Genomic DNA, 14,432 nt, shown 5'->3' on the forward strand with positions numbered 1-14,432 from the left:
AGCTAACTATAAATGGTGTGAAACCTATGGTTTTTTCAGTGAATTTAATAGGTTTTTTTAAATGCTAATTCCTAACTATAACTGGTGTGAAACCTTTGGTTTTTTCAGTGAATTTCATAGGTTTTTTAAATGCTAATTCCTAACTATAACTGGTGTGAAACCTATGATTTTTCAGTGAATTTCATAGGTTTTTTAAATGCTAATTCCTAACTATATATAAAGCCCAAAAACCTATGTTTTTTTCAGTGAATTTCAAAGTTTTTTTTAATAGCAAATGTCTATAGCTATGAAATGTTATATTGTTGAAAATGAATCCTATATTATATTTCTATTTAAAACAATTTTTTAAATGTATATTGTTTTTAAAAAAAAATTTTTTTTTGCCCTGGAGCGCTCCCGGTGCGCGCCCTTGTGAGCGACCCGGAAAGCGCAGTGTTTTGAAGCGCCCTGGTGCGCGAACCGGGAAATGTCCCGTTAGCGCCAATGTCGCAAATGAAAACATGATCGCGACGTATCGCGTAGCCGCGTCCGCGTGATACGCACGGCGTAAGCGCACCCGGAAGCACTCAAGCGAATACGATCGTGCAACGTAAACATCCAACGCGCTTACGCGACGCGATGCGGAGCGCGCCCCGGGGCGCGCCGCGTAAGCGCGTCTGTCGTGTGACCTGAAAATAACACTTTTTATTGGTGCAGAACAGTTTTGGTTTCATAATGATGAAATCCCTGGTCTTGTGACCTGAAAATAACACTTCTCATTGGTTCAGGCCTTTTTTTTCAAATGATGAAAGACCCCACCTTTTTTCCTTATTTTGACTTTGTCCTTTGACTTAGGAAGACCTGTTTTGCAATCTTTGAGGTATATTTTGTACTTTGAAATGGCTACAGTAGCAGCAGCAGCTGGAGCATCTGCACCACCACCACCACCACAACCACCAAGAGGACCACCACAAGATTACATTGGTGATCAACAGGAGAAGGAGGAGGAGGAGGAGGAGGGGAGGAGAAGGTGGCTGGAAGAACAGAATACCCCATACCAGCCAAGACCACACATTGTATGGGAGTTTTTTTCGATCCCAGAGGGCAAGAAAAAAGTCAATGCGGCCAAGGTGGCTTGCCTAATCTGTGGCATGGAACTTTCAAGGGGGAACCTTAATAAAAAATACTCTTTCGGAAACAACACCATGATTCGCCACATGCAGCGCAGGCATCCAATCAACTATTCTGCTGCAGAGATGAGGGAACTGGCCAGTAACCCTCCCCAATCTACAAGCACCACCTCCAAAAGAAAGCAACCCACTCCATCTGGACCAGAGGCAAGGGAGACGATCCCTTGCATTCAGCCACAGTTTGCGGATTTCTGTATAACATGAATTCATTGTGGTAAGACCATCTCCTATGGTGAACTGAGCATAAAGCTCATCGTCCTTGCTGGGGACAACCACAAATGCCCCATAAAACCCTAATTTTTCCTTATTTTTTTTTTTGCTCCAGTTGAGCCATTTTCAATTCCCTGTTTTTTCGTTTCTCCCCATAAAAATAACAAAAAATATATAAAATAGTTCATAAAAGCCAAAAAAAGTACAAAATGTTCCAAAAACACAAAAAAATATAAAACAACAAAAAGAAGAAAAAAAAACAGTTCTTTTTAGAACTACCTCCAATTTAAAAAAAAGGCTACATTTTTTAAAAACTCTGTCATTCTTCTTTCCCCATGGGCCGCTCCCCGGTGTGCTCCCCAGTGCGCATACCGGGCGCTCCCCCCGCGCAAATCAAAAAAAAAATATATATATATTTTACACCGCGGGCCCTTTTATAGCCTCCACATCAAACATAGGGGGTCAGGAGGGTCAACCCTGCCCCCTAATGGTCAATTCCCCCTTTGTTTTTGCCACCTCTTGTGTCTCGATTTTACCGAGACACAAGATGGCGGCCGCTCCGGACTGTTTCGAATGTTTACAGACACCCGAGAGCCAATCAGCTTTCCGTGCGCAAGTCGCGTGGCGCACCCGGTGCGCTCCCCGGTGTGCGTACCTGGGCGCTGCCATAGATATATATATATTTTTTTTTAACCTAAATTACTCAAAATCCACTGGAGCACATATCTTGAGACATAGCAAAGGCACATCGGGCTACCAGTCCCTACAATTTTGCCAAGTTTGGTGGAAATCCATTCAGCCGTTCGGGCTAAAAGTGTATTCGACCGCCCTATGGAAATTAACATGGGGAAAACACGTTTTGGGACCCCCCTTTTATCTCCGCCCCCACTTGACGAATCCCCTCCACATTTTCAGGGAAGGAGCGGAGCGGAGCGGACCACCTACTTTGAGAAATTCGCGAAGATTCGTCCGCCGGCGCCAAAGTTATTCCCAATAGAATGTTGCAGATTTCCTATGGAAAGTAGATCCTAACTATAACTACCTACTGGCGCCCGCCAGTAGGTAATATATATATATATATTCAGACTGAACCCTTCCTCTAGTGCCCCAGATGCCTTCATCAGCCCTAGCGAGTCTCTTGGCCACAAAGCTCCCTTTGGTGGCACTACTTCTACCCACAGCCATCACTGTATAAAGCTATAAATCGAGTGGCTCCTCTGAAGGACGTGCATGTAGGCGCCACAGCAGAGTCACATAGTTGTGGGAAGACTTACCGCGATTGGAGAATAATCGTCTTGGCATAAGATATAGATATTATGGCACCATGCGGGGCCCGCTGGTTACTGGCATGTAGATAGCACAGATTTGCGCAATCATGGGTTGGAGCGCGCCGTGCTCAGGGAATGGATCGCCGCACTCACCTGATGATTGATGCACCACAGCTTGCGTGGTGTACTGTAATGCTCTCTCCTGGGCAATTACCTCCAAGTTTACAATTTTGAGGCTCCGATGGATGGTGGGAGCAGCATCAAGGGCAATAATCTGCAGGATCGAAGTGTCTGTCGAGCTCCGCCATTTTGGAATTTCTGAGTGGAGATGGAAGACATGGGTTCTTCATGTGTCCTCACGACTCAGTGATCAGTTTCAGACCATCATATGGTGCGCTTCCAAGGTGGCTCGCATATTAATAGCCAGCCTCCCATCACGATTAAGGAGCAGGCGGTGGAGGGAGGGGGGTACATCCTGGGAGCCCTCTAATGAAGAGAAAGTCCGAGGCGTACTGCGGGAGTCCGGCTCACCCAGCTAATGTGGGGTCGAGATTCAAAGGAACCAGTACAGATCTGGAGTTTGAGGGGAGAACCAGGGGAGCGATTTCGTCAGCTTTATCACGGATGACACTTGGAATTCCCGAGTGTCATCAGTGATCAACTGAGGACGTTGTGCAGAAACCAGCAGCTGTGCGGAGCTGCAGATGCTGTGGTGGCCTTATTTACTTCAGTACTTAATAAACCGATCTTCTACTATTATGGTTTATTAGATTCCTTAACTCAACAAGACTCCATAATAGTTCAGCGATGAAGTCTTTTTGAGGTTAATAAAACAGTTATAGAACTGTTTTGTTCAATAAAGTGTAGAGTGAGGTCGTCCGTCAGGTGTACCAGCTCCAAGTGGCTAAATAAGGCATATAGCGAGCTGGCGGCGCAACATAAAAAACATAATCTTCCCGTGCCTAACAAAATGAATGTGTGTCCTTGTGTAACGTAACTGGTGCTATGTAAAGCGCTCTAATACCCGGTTTGGGTCAAGTTCGCGCTACATAAAACTCTGCAAAAAAAATAAGCTCCGGAAGAAGCTCAAGCAAAGAAGACAAGAGGATCCCCGAAGATGGCGACCGTCTGGTAAAGGTGACTCCGGGAGACCTCTAACCCCAAATAAAGAGAAAATGCGTGAGGCAGTACAAGGTCTAGGATGCAAGCGCAGCAGTGTTCACCCACTCGCTCACCCCTGTAAGCACACACGGTGAAACAGGAAAAAAATCCAGCGCACTTAAACCGGAGAATGGAAAGCAAAACCGCAACTGCACAGGGGGCCGCCATTTAAAAAAAAAAAGAAAGGAGGCTGCGAGCAAGGGCGACAACAGGCACTCGTGAAAATGCAGCGTGGGATGCACAGAAAGGCATGAAAGGTCCAATGAGAGGTGCAGAGGTGCAGGGCTGAGTCCATCCAGAGGGATCCCGATACCTAGCGAGAGGCGAATTCTCGGCCGGGACCCTGGGGAGAGAAACGAAACCGCAAGGATCAGAGGCGGCTACCATTTTAATGAGATCGAGAGAGACCGACACACCGGTACGCAACAGTGCTTCGGCGGGCGTGCGAGGTACCCCCAGCAGAGCAGAAGGGTGGGCCAGAGGCAAGAAATACAATCACAAACAGGGGGCAGAGCAAGAAAAGCGAGCACAAACAGGGGGCAGAGGTGAGAAAAGCAAGCACAAACAGGGGGAAGAGGCAAGAAAAGTGATCACAAACAAGGGCGGAGGCAAGAAAAGCGATCACAAACAGGGGGCAGAAGCAAGAAAAGCAAGCACAAATGGGGCAGAGGCAAGAAAAGCGAGCACTCACCGGCTGGGGCGGAGGACTCGGACGTTCTCCCTTGCTTCTCCCGCGGTGGGGGCAGGCACCGGCAATGTGCCTCGCACTCCCTCTGCCGTTGGGCTGCACCAGGGGTTCTCCCATAACCACGGGAACTCCGCACCGGCAGCTTCTCTACTTCTTCCGGCGGCGTTGTATAAAGTTGGGAACAACTTCGAGGAGTGGCTGAAAGGTGCTTAACAGTTCAGAACCCATGATCTTAAATATATGGACAATACCCGTCGTTTCAGACATCTTAAAGATACGTTGTACCATTTCCGTGAAATGGAAAGGTCAATTTGTTCATATCAGTGCCTGTATGTCGGCCGAAGACCTTGCAACCTGACGATCATAAGTTTCTCGGGCAGAGGTTAAGGGCCCGGTTTGCTGTAAAGTATGGCTTTCATTCGGCTCAGAATATCCAACCATATAAAGGAAACATTAACCGAAGGACCATTATGGCACCTCCCTGATTGTGTGGGTCTGTGGAAACAATACTTGCACACAGCAAGTAACCCTGGAGTTTACAGTACCAAGATATGCGATGCCCAGACGCATCCCACAACAACGTTGATCATTCAGCATCAAGTAACTCCCATTTGAAAGTAATTCGAATACCTGATTAATTGCGGCAGCTGGGGCCCCTTTCAAGTGACAGGATAAGTTTGCAACTGAACCATTACAGGCCCTCTGATACATAGTATCCTGGCATATGAGAGAGCCACTTAAAGCGCTCTTACATTTTGTACCGCTAAGGAACACTTATGTGTCCCCATTCTGGCATCGAAATCTGTAAGGCAATTCCCAAGATTCCTTGATGAATTCCCTACCTATCACTTCATATCTGCTTGCCTGGCAGGCAATATTGAAATTGGAAAATTGTGACCGCTAATGTTATGTTGCCATGAATTAACCATTCTGTGGAAGGAGACTCGGCCACAGTAAAAGGTAACTTGTAAAGTTTTTCAATACGCAGCATTGTATATTTTGCTCCCTTTTGTGCCATTTTAATCTGTTTTTCAGTGAGATTGTATGCTGAAAATAGAGATGTGCCGTTGATAAATTGCCAAGGCACATAACCAGCATGCAAATTTTGCAGCTTCCAGCTTAATAGCATAATAGAACATAGTTCTGATTGTCTGTGTTGTAGAATGGACAAGTCCTCTTCTAGTATATCAATAGCAGAAGATACAATGTTGCCCAGTTAATAAATCCAGGATGTTAATGTAGTCAGACTATTGTCAACTTTAGCTAACGCTTTCTATGGGTGATTTCTATCTGTTTCTCGAAATCTCTCTGCAGCTTCTAATTGAGAGATTTTCCAGATTTCATTATAGACAACATAATAGAAACGTTTCTGATGTGGCTTTCGTGGTCCTAATAAAAAGTCCCTAAAATCCACCTCATCTGACAGTAAGGATAAGTGCTGTTTCATCTGGGACAGAGTCAAGGTTTTTAGCCAATCAAGGCACAACTTCCCTATATTGTATGGTGTCACTACCCTTGGATGTTCTCTCTGTACATATCATGGGTCTGGCCTATGGATACTGAAACCTTTGATTGTACCCCTGAATCTTGACTGACATCTATTTGTGTCTGTGGGCCAAACTAACTATACTTTCCAATTGGGGTTTGATGTATTGTACTGCATGATGTCATCTACTGTATCCCCTTCTTGTGATGTAAAATTGATGTGTGAAGGAGTGGGGAACTGTGGTGTATTCAAATCTTTGTTCTTGGCGAGCCCAAGACAGGAAGTCTATTGCACAGTTTCATTCAGAAATATTATTTGTTGCGGAATTAAGCATGCTCTAAATAGTGTTTCTCTACACTGAACTTGCCAATACTTAGAACCCCAGACCGATTTTGTGTCTATTGTGTCTTTCCATAGGTCAAAACCCTGTTCAGACAGTTGGGCAGTAAAGGATGCAGAATAAATCGGTTTGGGGTTAGTCGGCATATTTTTCTGTGCAACCTCATAGTAAAATGAAGTCGGGTGAGAAGTTTTGAGCCCTGAAAATATGAAAATGTATGTGCAAAAGTTTATGAACTACCTTTTGGTGGTGTTGGACAATGTTCCCATTGATGGCATGTGTGAGCATTTCTAGGGATGCTTGATTTGTGTAAAAAGTTATGACCATAATGATGATAACAGTACATATTATCAAAATCATATGTGTCTTCTAACATTTTACTGTTGGAAAATGCAACAGATTTTTCTAAATCAGACAACATATTATTGACAGTTTCAAAATCCCAATCGTCAGAGAATGTACTGGAAGTAATGATATCATTCAGAGATATTTTAAATAAATGTGGCATTTTTAAAAGTTCTGTTGGGCCAAATACACCATTATCAATTTTGTCCCAAACAATACCATTAGGAATTGGAAAACTGCAATGTTCATGGAAAACAAGTCTCTTTGTTCACGATGTGATGATGTATGTGGTTTCAAGACCAAGTTCGCATTGGTAGTGCTCTGGATTCATTTAGATCCTGTAAAACAGCCAAATGTATATTGATGTCTAATGGTTTAACATCTGCTACTGTGCCTTCACAATCAAGATCAGGTACCCACATTCTTATCCCAAATAGGACCTCATGAGGGGCGACCCCTCCTAGAGAACTTCTTGGTAAATTGTTGAGGTCACGCTGTACCGCATATAGGTGATTGACCCAACTACCACCCGAACCTAATACCCTAGCTGTGAAAGACCGCTTTAAGTCACGGTTTTTCCTCTCCACAACCAAATTTCCCTCAGGATGGTATGGAGAGGAGTACTGCAGTACTACACCAAAATGTTCCATTTCTTCCTTCTAAGCCCTAGCGCTAAACACTGGCCTTAATCAAAATGCAATGTGCCAACTGCGTATGTCCCTATAAAGACACGAAAGTCTTTTATAACAATTCGAGCATCAGCCGAGCGCTGAGGCCATATCCATAGGAATCTCAAGCATGAATGCACTTCCACCAAGATATACTTGTAAGCCCCATCCAAATGTAGGGGGCTGCAGTGGGTAAAATTCAAAATATAACAAGGACCCGCTGATTCCACATAATGTTCCGAGGACAGGGCAAATACAAGTAAATCAAAATTTCCTAGGCAACAGGTGTCCTGATGGTGTACAGGTTAGAGAATAAACTATGAATAAAATGAAGCCTCAATGTACTGACCACAACAAATACTTAGTAAAAAAATATATATAGATATTTATTCCAAATTTAATCATATACAACAAACATAACACATCAAAAATTGTTCAAAAAAGGTTGGCCACAATAGCAGAAATGTAGTGCCTTCGGTATTTTAAAGAGACATAGCATATGCACTATTACATAAAAAGAACACAATGAAAATTATATTTGATAAACAGTGTTCATAAGGTCAAAAAACAATCCTTTTAATGTCATCATCAGTCTCTACGCGCGTTTCGGCGAGTCACCGCCTTCTTCAGGAGAATCACTCGATGTTCTAGAACAGAGAACAATACACATTTCAAATTTACTTGGGCAACAGTACATTGAGGCTGAAGTGATTGAGATCGATACAAAGAGGTAACACATACGGCACTGAAACTTGATATTACAAACAACATGGGAGTGAGATTGAAACACAAGAGTAAAGGGAAGTTTTTTGGGCGCTGGGCTTGCTGCTTTCCCTGACGCGGCCGGGCTTTGCTCCGCCACCTGTTTCTAACGACCGGCCGGGCTTGGCTCCGCCGGTCTCACTGCTGCCAAACGACTACAAGCCCAAGGATCCTCAGGGGCAGGTCGCGCTGTTTCTACGCGCCAAGAGGCGCATAAAGACTTGACCGGTCCCTCGTCCTGTGAGGACGTGTGCATGACGCGCCGGGAGAAGCCCGGGACAAGGGCGGGCCCTCAGAGGCCCTCAGAGGTCATCAGTGGTCGGGCGGGCCACCCCTCTAAGTTGTTACACAAGGTGAGACCGAAACATCTGTAAATATAATGGGGAAACGAAACACTAGTACTGTGACACAGGCACCTGAGGGATCTTCTGTTCTCCCTCCTTCTTTTGAAAGCATGCTGGAAAATGCTTTCAACATGGTAACAAATGAAATTGCCAACACCGAGAGGAGAATGTCAATGGGCCTCACTAATATACATCCAGAGCCATCACAAGCAATTTGTAATAATGTTTTGCCGCTTTCTCCCGTGGTCATAGTTATGAAACCTACCCCACTTGTTAATCCGCTGGTACCATTGCCTGGGGGTAGCTGCTCTACAATTAGTATTGACTCTTTACTTGACCCTGTTGTACAAACTGTTATCACCCCCTCGACCCCGAGCAACAAACCTGGAGGTGAGAAAAGAAAAAGAGGCGCCTCCAAATCAACAGTAAATAAGAGGAAACAACCCCCTCGCAATAAGAGCCAACCGACCCCACAGAGTATGTGGTCTAGAGGGAACAATCAACTACCAGGGGGTGGCACTGATATCAATGAGTCCACGCAACTTGAAGATGTGGCTCCTGTTGCATCGCCAAAAAATTTCTTAAAAGAAGGACATAACTCTGCCTGCACACAGACTGAGTTGCTATTTGAAAGTATTATCCAACCAAAGACTAATGGGAACCTTATTGAGACTATTGTTGATACAATTTAAAACAAATGGAAAGTCAAATGATCAAACAGTTTAATACTTTTTTTAAAAGACTGGATAGATTGGAAAACCTTGTAAAAAAGGAAGATGTAAAATGGAAAGGAGTGATCAGCCTTGATCTAATGAGGGGAGATCGCCTATTGAAAAGATCTGGAGTCTGCCAGTAAGGTCATTTTGGGTGGTGGGCCTAATGTCACTAACAGCAGTACACCAACATCTAATGCTGCACCCAGGAGCAACACCACTGGGAAAACCCAAACTGCCACGAAACCATAACTCACCATGGCAGTAGCAGCTGTTCCTCCCGTTCCATCAGTCCGGCTAACGGCATACCTAAGGGTGGCCCTACCCCAGCCACCACTAAATCAGGAGTACCAACTAATACAGGTTCAGATAAGGGGCACGCTTCTGCTATTAGGCCCACAAAACCCCAGGGACCTGCCCTTCACCTACCCCCGGACGCATGCCTTTATCTTTTAATCTTAGCAGGCGTACCACCACTTAAGGAGGGTCAAGGAGAATCCTGGGTCCAGCTGAATAACAAATGCATTGACTGGCTGTGTGAACATAAAGGGGTAGGTCATGATATCTCGAACAAAATCCTGTCAGCACGTCGAGTAAGCTGGGTTGGGCCCTTATTTAAGAACATTAACGGTGATTGCATCGTAATTAATTTTAGGCACCCTGGTACAGCAAAATACATACTTAGCAACAACAACATCTACCCTGGCCCATCAACTGTTATAACTCCTCTACCATTAGGTTACTACTATAGGCCCCCTCAGAGATCATTTAGCCAAGCTCCACCACCATATCCATTATTTAATAGATTCAGTGTACTGGATACCTTGGACTGATGACCACTACCTTTCCTCCCTGATATAGCAGTCAGCGATCACCTGAATGTAATTGATCCTATGGAGGAACTGCCTATCTGCCCCAATGTATCGGTACCTAATGAGTTTAGAGTGCTTGTGTTACCATCTAATCACCCAACATCACCCCAGGGTACCATTACTTCTATACCATCCGATGACCTGACCATTCTGAGTTGGAACATCGCCGGTCTTAACGCAAAAATGAAAATCAAGGAGTGGATAAATTGGGTTACTAACTTCGATTTTTGGAAACCTGGTGTACCAGCTATCTGCTCCAAGAAGGATATAGTTGTTATAACCAAATTGTATCCTTCCCGGCCATGGGCTGACCTAGTGGGGGTTTATCTATTTGGGTCAAGATTACGGCAGGAGTCAAAACTGAAACACTGCTTACTAACAATAAGAATTTTCAGGCGTTGATGCATACTAGCAGGATAAAGCTATACATAATTAATTTTTACAATAATGATTTTACAACTCATCTCAATGCTAATTTTATAAGATTATTTGATTTTATTGATGAAATTGTTGATGTTCATAAATATGGTAAATTTGACGGTATTTGTATAGGAGGCGATTTTAATGCACACATTCACCCAAGAACCCCTAGCTGCAAAAGAGGAGAAGAATTATTTAGCCACACGTGACCTAGTTAATGTTATGGAGAAGGCAAACACGACCATGAACAAAGGGTCTGAGGCCACCTACGTAGGGCGTGGGAGTTTAACTACAATAGATTATGTATTTATACCCTCTTTGTTAGGGGACCTCTTATTAAAGGCAGAGGTTACCAGTGACTCCTACAGTGATCACTACCTGATCCTAATTAGTCTTAAATCCGTCAAAAAACAGGGGAACCATAGAGAAATCGGGGCAAAAAACTTGGTGGCTTCCACAGACAAACTGAGGGTGGTCTGGAGGAGGATAGATAATAAGGGGGGTTTTAACTCGCATCATTAAAAAGCACCCCTTCTTAGTGTCTGTTTGTCTATCCACCGATAGTTCCGAACATGCCATCATTAAGGCCTTCTCGGGTCTTTGTAAGGCCGTAAAAAAGGAGATTTCTAAACCAGCCGTAGCCAGCAACCACAAAAACCCAAGGTGGTTCGCCACCTCGTGTTCTAAAGCAAATAGGGAACTTAGGGCTGCCATCAAAGCAGATCCACGAGACCAGTCTGCGGTGAGGAGATTGAGGTCTAGCTACAAGTGCACGCTAAAAATAAGATCAGAGGAGTTACTAAAAGACCATTGGGAGTCCCTTGTGCGCACAGCATCGTAGAGAGACGTCACCGGGTTCTGGAGCGAGGTTAAGAACATGAGATCAATGGGATTGAACATCACCCCCATAAATTGCACCATATCAGGGGATGTGTGAGTAGACCATTTTTTTTAAATCTATGAGGCACCTCTTAACTCCACGGGTACTGGCCCCCTTTAACTACACTGAACATCACCATAATGGAGGTGGAAGTTGCTATCTTAGAAAGCGCAGGGAATAAAGCTCCAGGGCCCAATGGTTTATCCATCGACCTGATTAAATCAGAACCTGACTTCTGGGCACCGTTATGGTGTAACACCTTCAACAATCTATCACATACCCCAGTCCCAGTAACTTGGTCAAATAGCATTATCGTGCCTATCTTTAAAAAAGGAGATAGATTGGACCCCAGCTTTTATCGCCCTATATCTATAATAGATAACACTTTGAAGATCTTAGGTAGGGTCATCTTCAGCAGGATTAGAACCTGGGCAGAGGATAACGCTATTCTACACCCGTGCCAGTTAGGTTTTAGAAGCAACGTGGGAACTGTGGAGCAATGCCTACATTTAAATCAATTAATGGCTAAATATACCATCACCAAAAAATCTCCTTTTTATTTAGGTTTTATGGATTGAAGTTCTGCCTTTGATTTTGTTAACCATTCTCGTTTATGGTCAGTTTTGTTGAATTACGGGTTAGATGAACCCTTGGTTTATTTTTTGGCCCACCTACACAGCGATTTGAGAGCAGGTGTTCGATTGAATAATGATGGTGAAGTCTCTATTGACATTTAAATTGGCAGGGGGGTCAGGCAGGTCTGCGTCCTGGCCCCCTTGCTTTTTATCCTGTACATAAATGAATTAAGTAGTTTTGTGTATAAGCTAACAAGTGATGTCCCGCACGTAAATGGCGAACCACTCCCCGCCCTTCTTTATGCGTATGATGCGGTCCTTATGGGCCGCACACCCAATGCACTGCGCACTTTAATATCCGGATTTGTCACGTACATGGCAGATCTTGGCCTTAGCACTAACTTTAATAAATCATTTATAATGTGTTGTGGCCCAAAAAAACATAAAATTAATCATTTTTTGTCAGGGAATAATGTTTTAAAGAGCACTCGCACTTTTCCATACTTTCCAATCTGTTCTAGATCTACCCTTGATGTGGACTACTTAGTCGTTCCCCACATATAAATAAACATGTGGTTGTATACTATCAACGCAAGCTGGACAACAAGATCCAGGTATATATAGTGGCTCATAGTCAATTGCGTTTACTTTAAGACCAAATATGACCTACATATCATGACATTATATCTTTTTTAGATATGAAAATTGTCTGGAATCCGCTCGCTATCCTATTTTTATATGGCCATCATTTCCTTCAAGGCCAATTTATAACATATTTTCAGGTAATGCTGTCTGTAATGGTGGGCACTTAATTTTCTAAACAGCTTAAAGCTTATCTCTGCTCCCTGTATATACATTGTTTCAAGAAATAGAACTGTCAATTATGTTCTCTTGTTTTTTACACCGTCGGTAGCTATTCTACACATCTCAGTTACATATTTTGTCAAGTGAAGTGCAGTAAAGTGCTTTACATCGGTAAGAGCAGTAAGACAATCCTCTGTATTAGTCTTAAAGGGTCTTGCATTTGGGGCGATACTATCTTCTCATCAGAACACATATATGAATTTCTCTATCCCCATAATCAGTCGGTTTTAGCTATCTTGTCTTATCACCTTTCTAGCTATCATTCTGGTCACAGGTTTTCAATCTATTTTTCTTCTCATCAGAAAATCTATTGAACTCTCTCTTTCTACCTCCAATTTATAAACAAAGGCTACATTTTTTAAAAACTCTGTCATTCTTCTTTCCCCATGGGCCGTTCCCCGGTCCGCTCCCCGGTGCGCGTACCGGGCGCTCCCCCCGCGAAAAAAAAAATATATGTACATATTTTGCACAGCGGGGCCCTTTTATAGTCCCCACATCAAACCTAGGGAGTCAGGGGGGGGTCTACCCTGCCCCCTTATGGTCAATTCTCCCTTTGTTTTTGCCACCTCTTGTGTCTCGATTTTACCGAGACACAAGATGGCGGCTGCTCCGGACTGTTTCGAATGTTTACAGACACCCGAGAGCCAATCAGCTTTCCGTACGCAAGTCGCGTGGCGCACCGGTGCGCGTACCGGGGCGCTGCCATAGATATATATATTTTCTTCAACCTAAATTACTCAAAATCCACTGGAGCACATATCTTGAGACATAGCAAAGGCACATTGGGCTACCAGTCCCTACAATTTTGCCAAGTTTGGTGGAAATCCATTCCGCCGTTCGGGCTAAAAGTGAGTTTGACCGCCCTATGGAAATTAACATAGGGAAAACACGTTTTGAGACCCCCCTTTTATCTCGGCCCCCGCTTGACAAATCCCCCCCACATTTTCAGGGAAGGAGCGGTGCAGGCCACCTACTTTGAGAAATTCGCGAAGATTCGTCCACCGGCGCCAAAGTTATTCCCAATAGAATGTTGCAGATTTCCTATGGAGAGTAGATCCTAACTATAACTACCTACCGGCGACCGCCAGTAGGTAATATATATATATATATTCAGACTGAACCCTTCCTCTAGTGCCCCAGATGCCTTCATCAGCCCTAGCGAGTCTCTTGGCCACCAAGCTCCCTTTGGTGGCACTACTTCTACCCACAGCCATCACTGTATAAAACTATAAATCGAGTAGCTCCCCTGAAGGACGTGCATGTAGGCGCCACAGCAGAGTCACGTAGTTGTGGGAAGACTTACCGCGATTGGAGAATAATCGTCTTGGCATAAGATATAGATATTATGGCACCATGCGGGGCCCGCTCGTTACTGGCATGTAGATAGCACTGATTTGCGCAATTATGGGTTGGAGCGCGCCGTGCTCAGGGAATGGATCGCCGCACTCGCCGGATGATTGATGCACCACAGCTTGCATGGTGTACTGGAATGCTCTCTCCTGGGCAATTACCTCCAAGTTTACAATTTTGAGGCTCCGATGGATGGTGGGAGCAGTATCAAGGGCAATAATCTGCAGGATCAAAGTGTCTGTCCAGCTCTGCCATTTTGGAAGTTTATGAGTGGAGATGGAAGACATGGGTTCTTCATGTGTCCTCACAACTCAGTG

The sequence above is a fragment of the Lissotriton vulgaris genome, chromosome 6, assembly GCF_964263255.1.
Source record: "Lissotriton vulgaris chromosome 6, aLisVul1.2, whole genome shotgun sequence".
NCBI classification, from domain to species: domain Eukaryota; kingdom Metazoa; phylum Chordata; class Amphibia; order Caudata; family Salamandridae; genus Lissotriton; species Lissotriton vulgaris.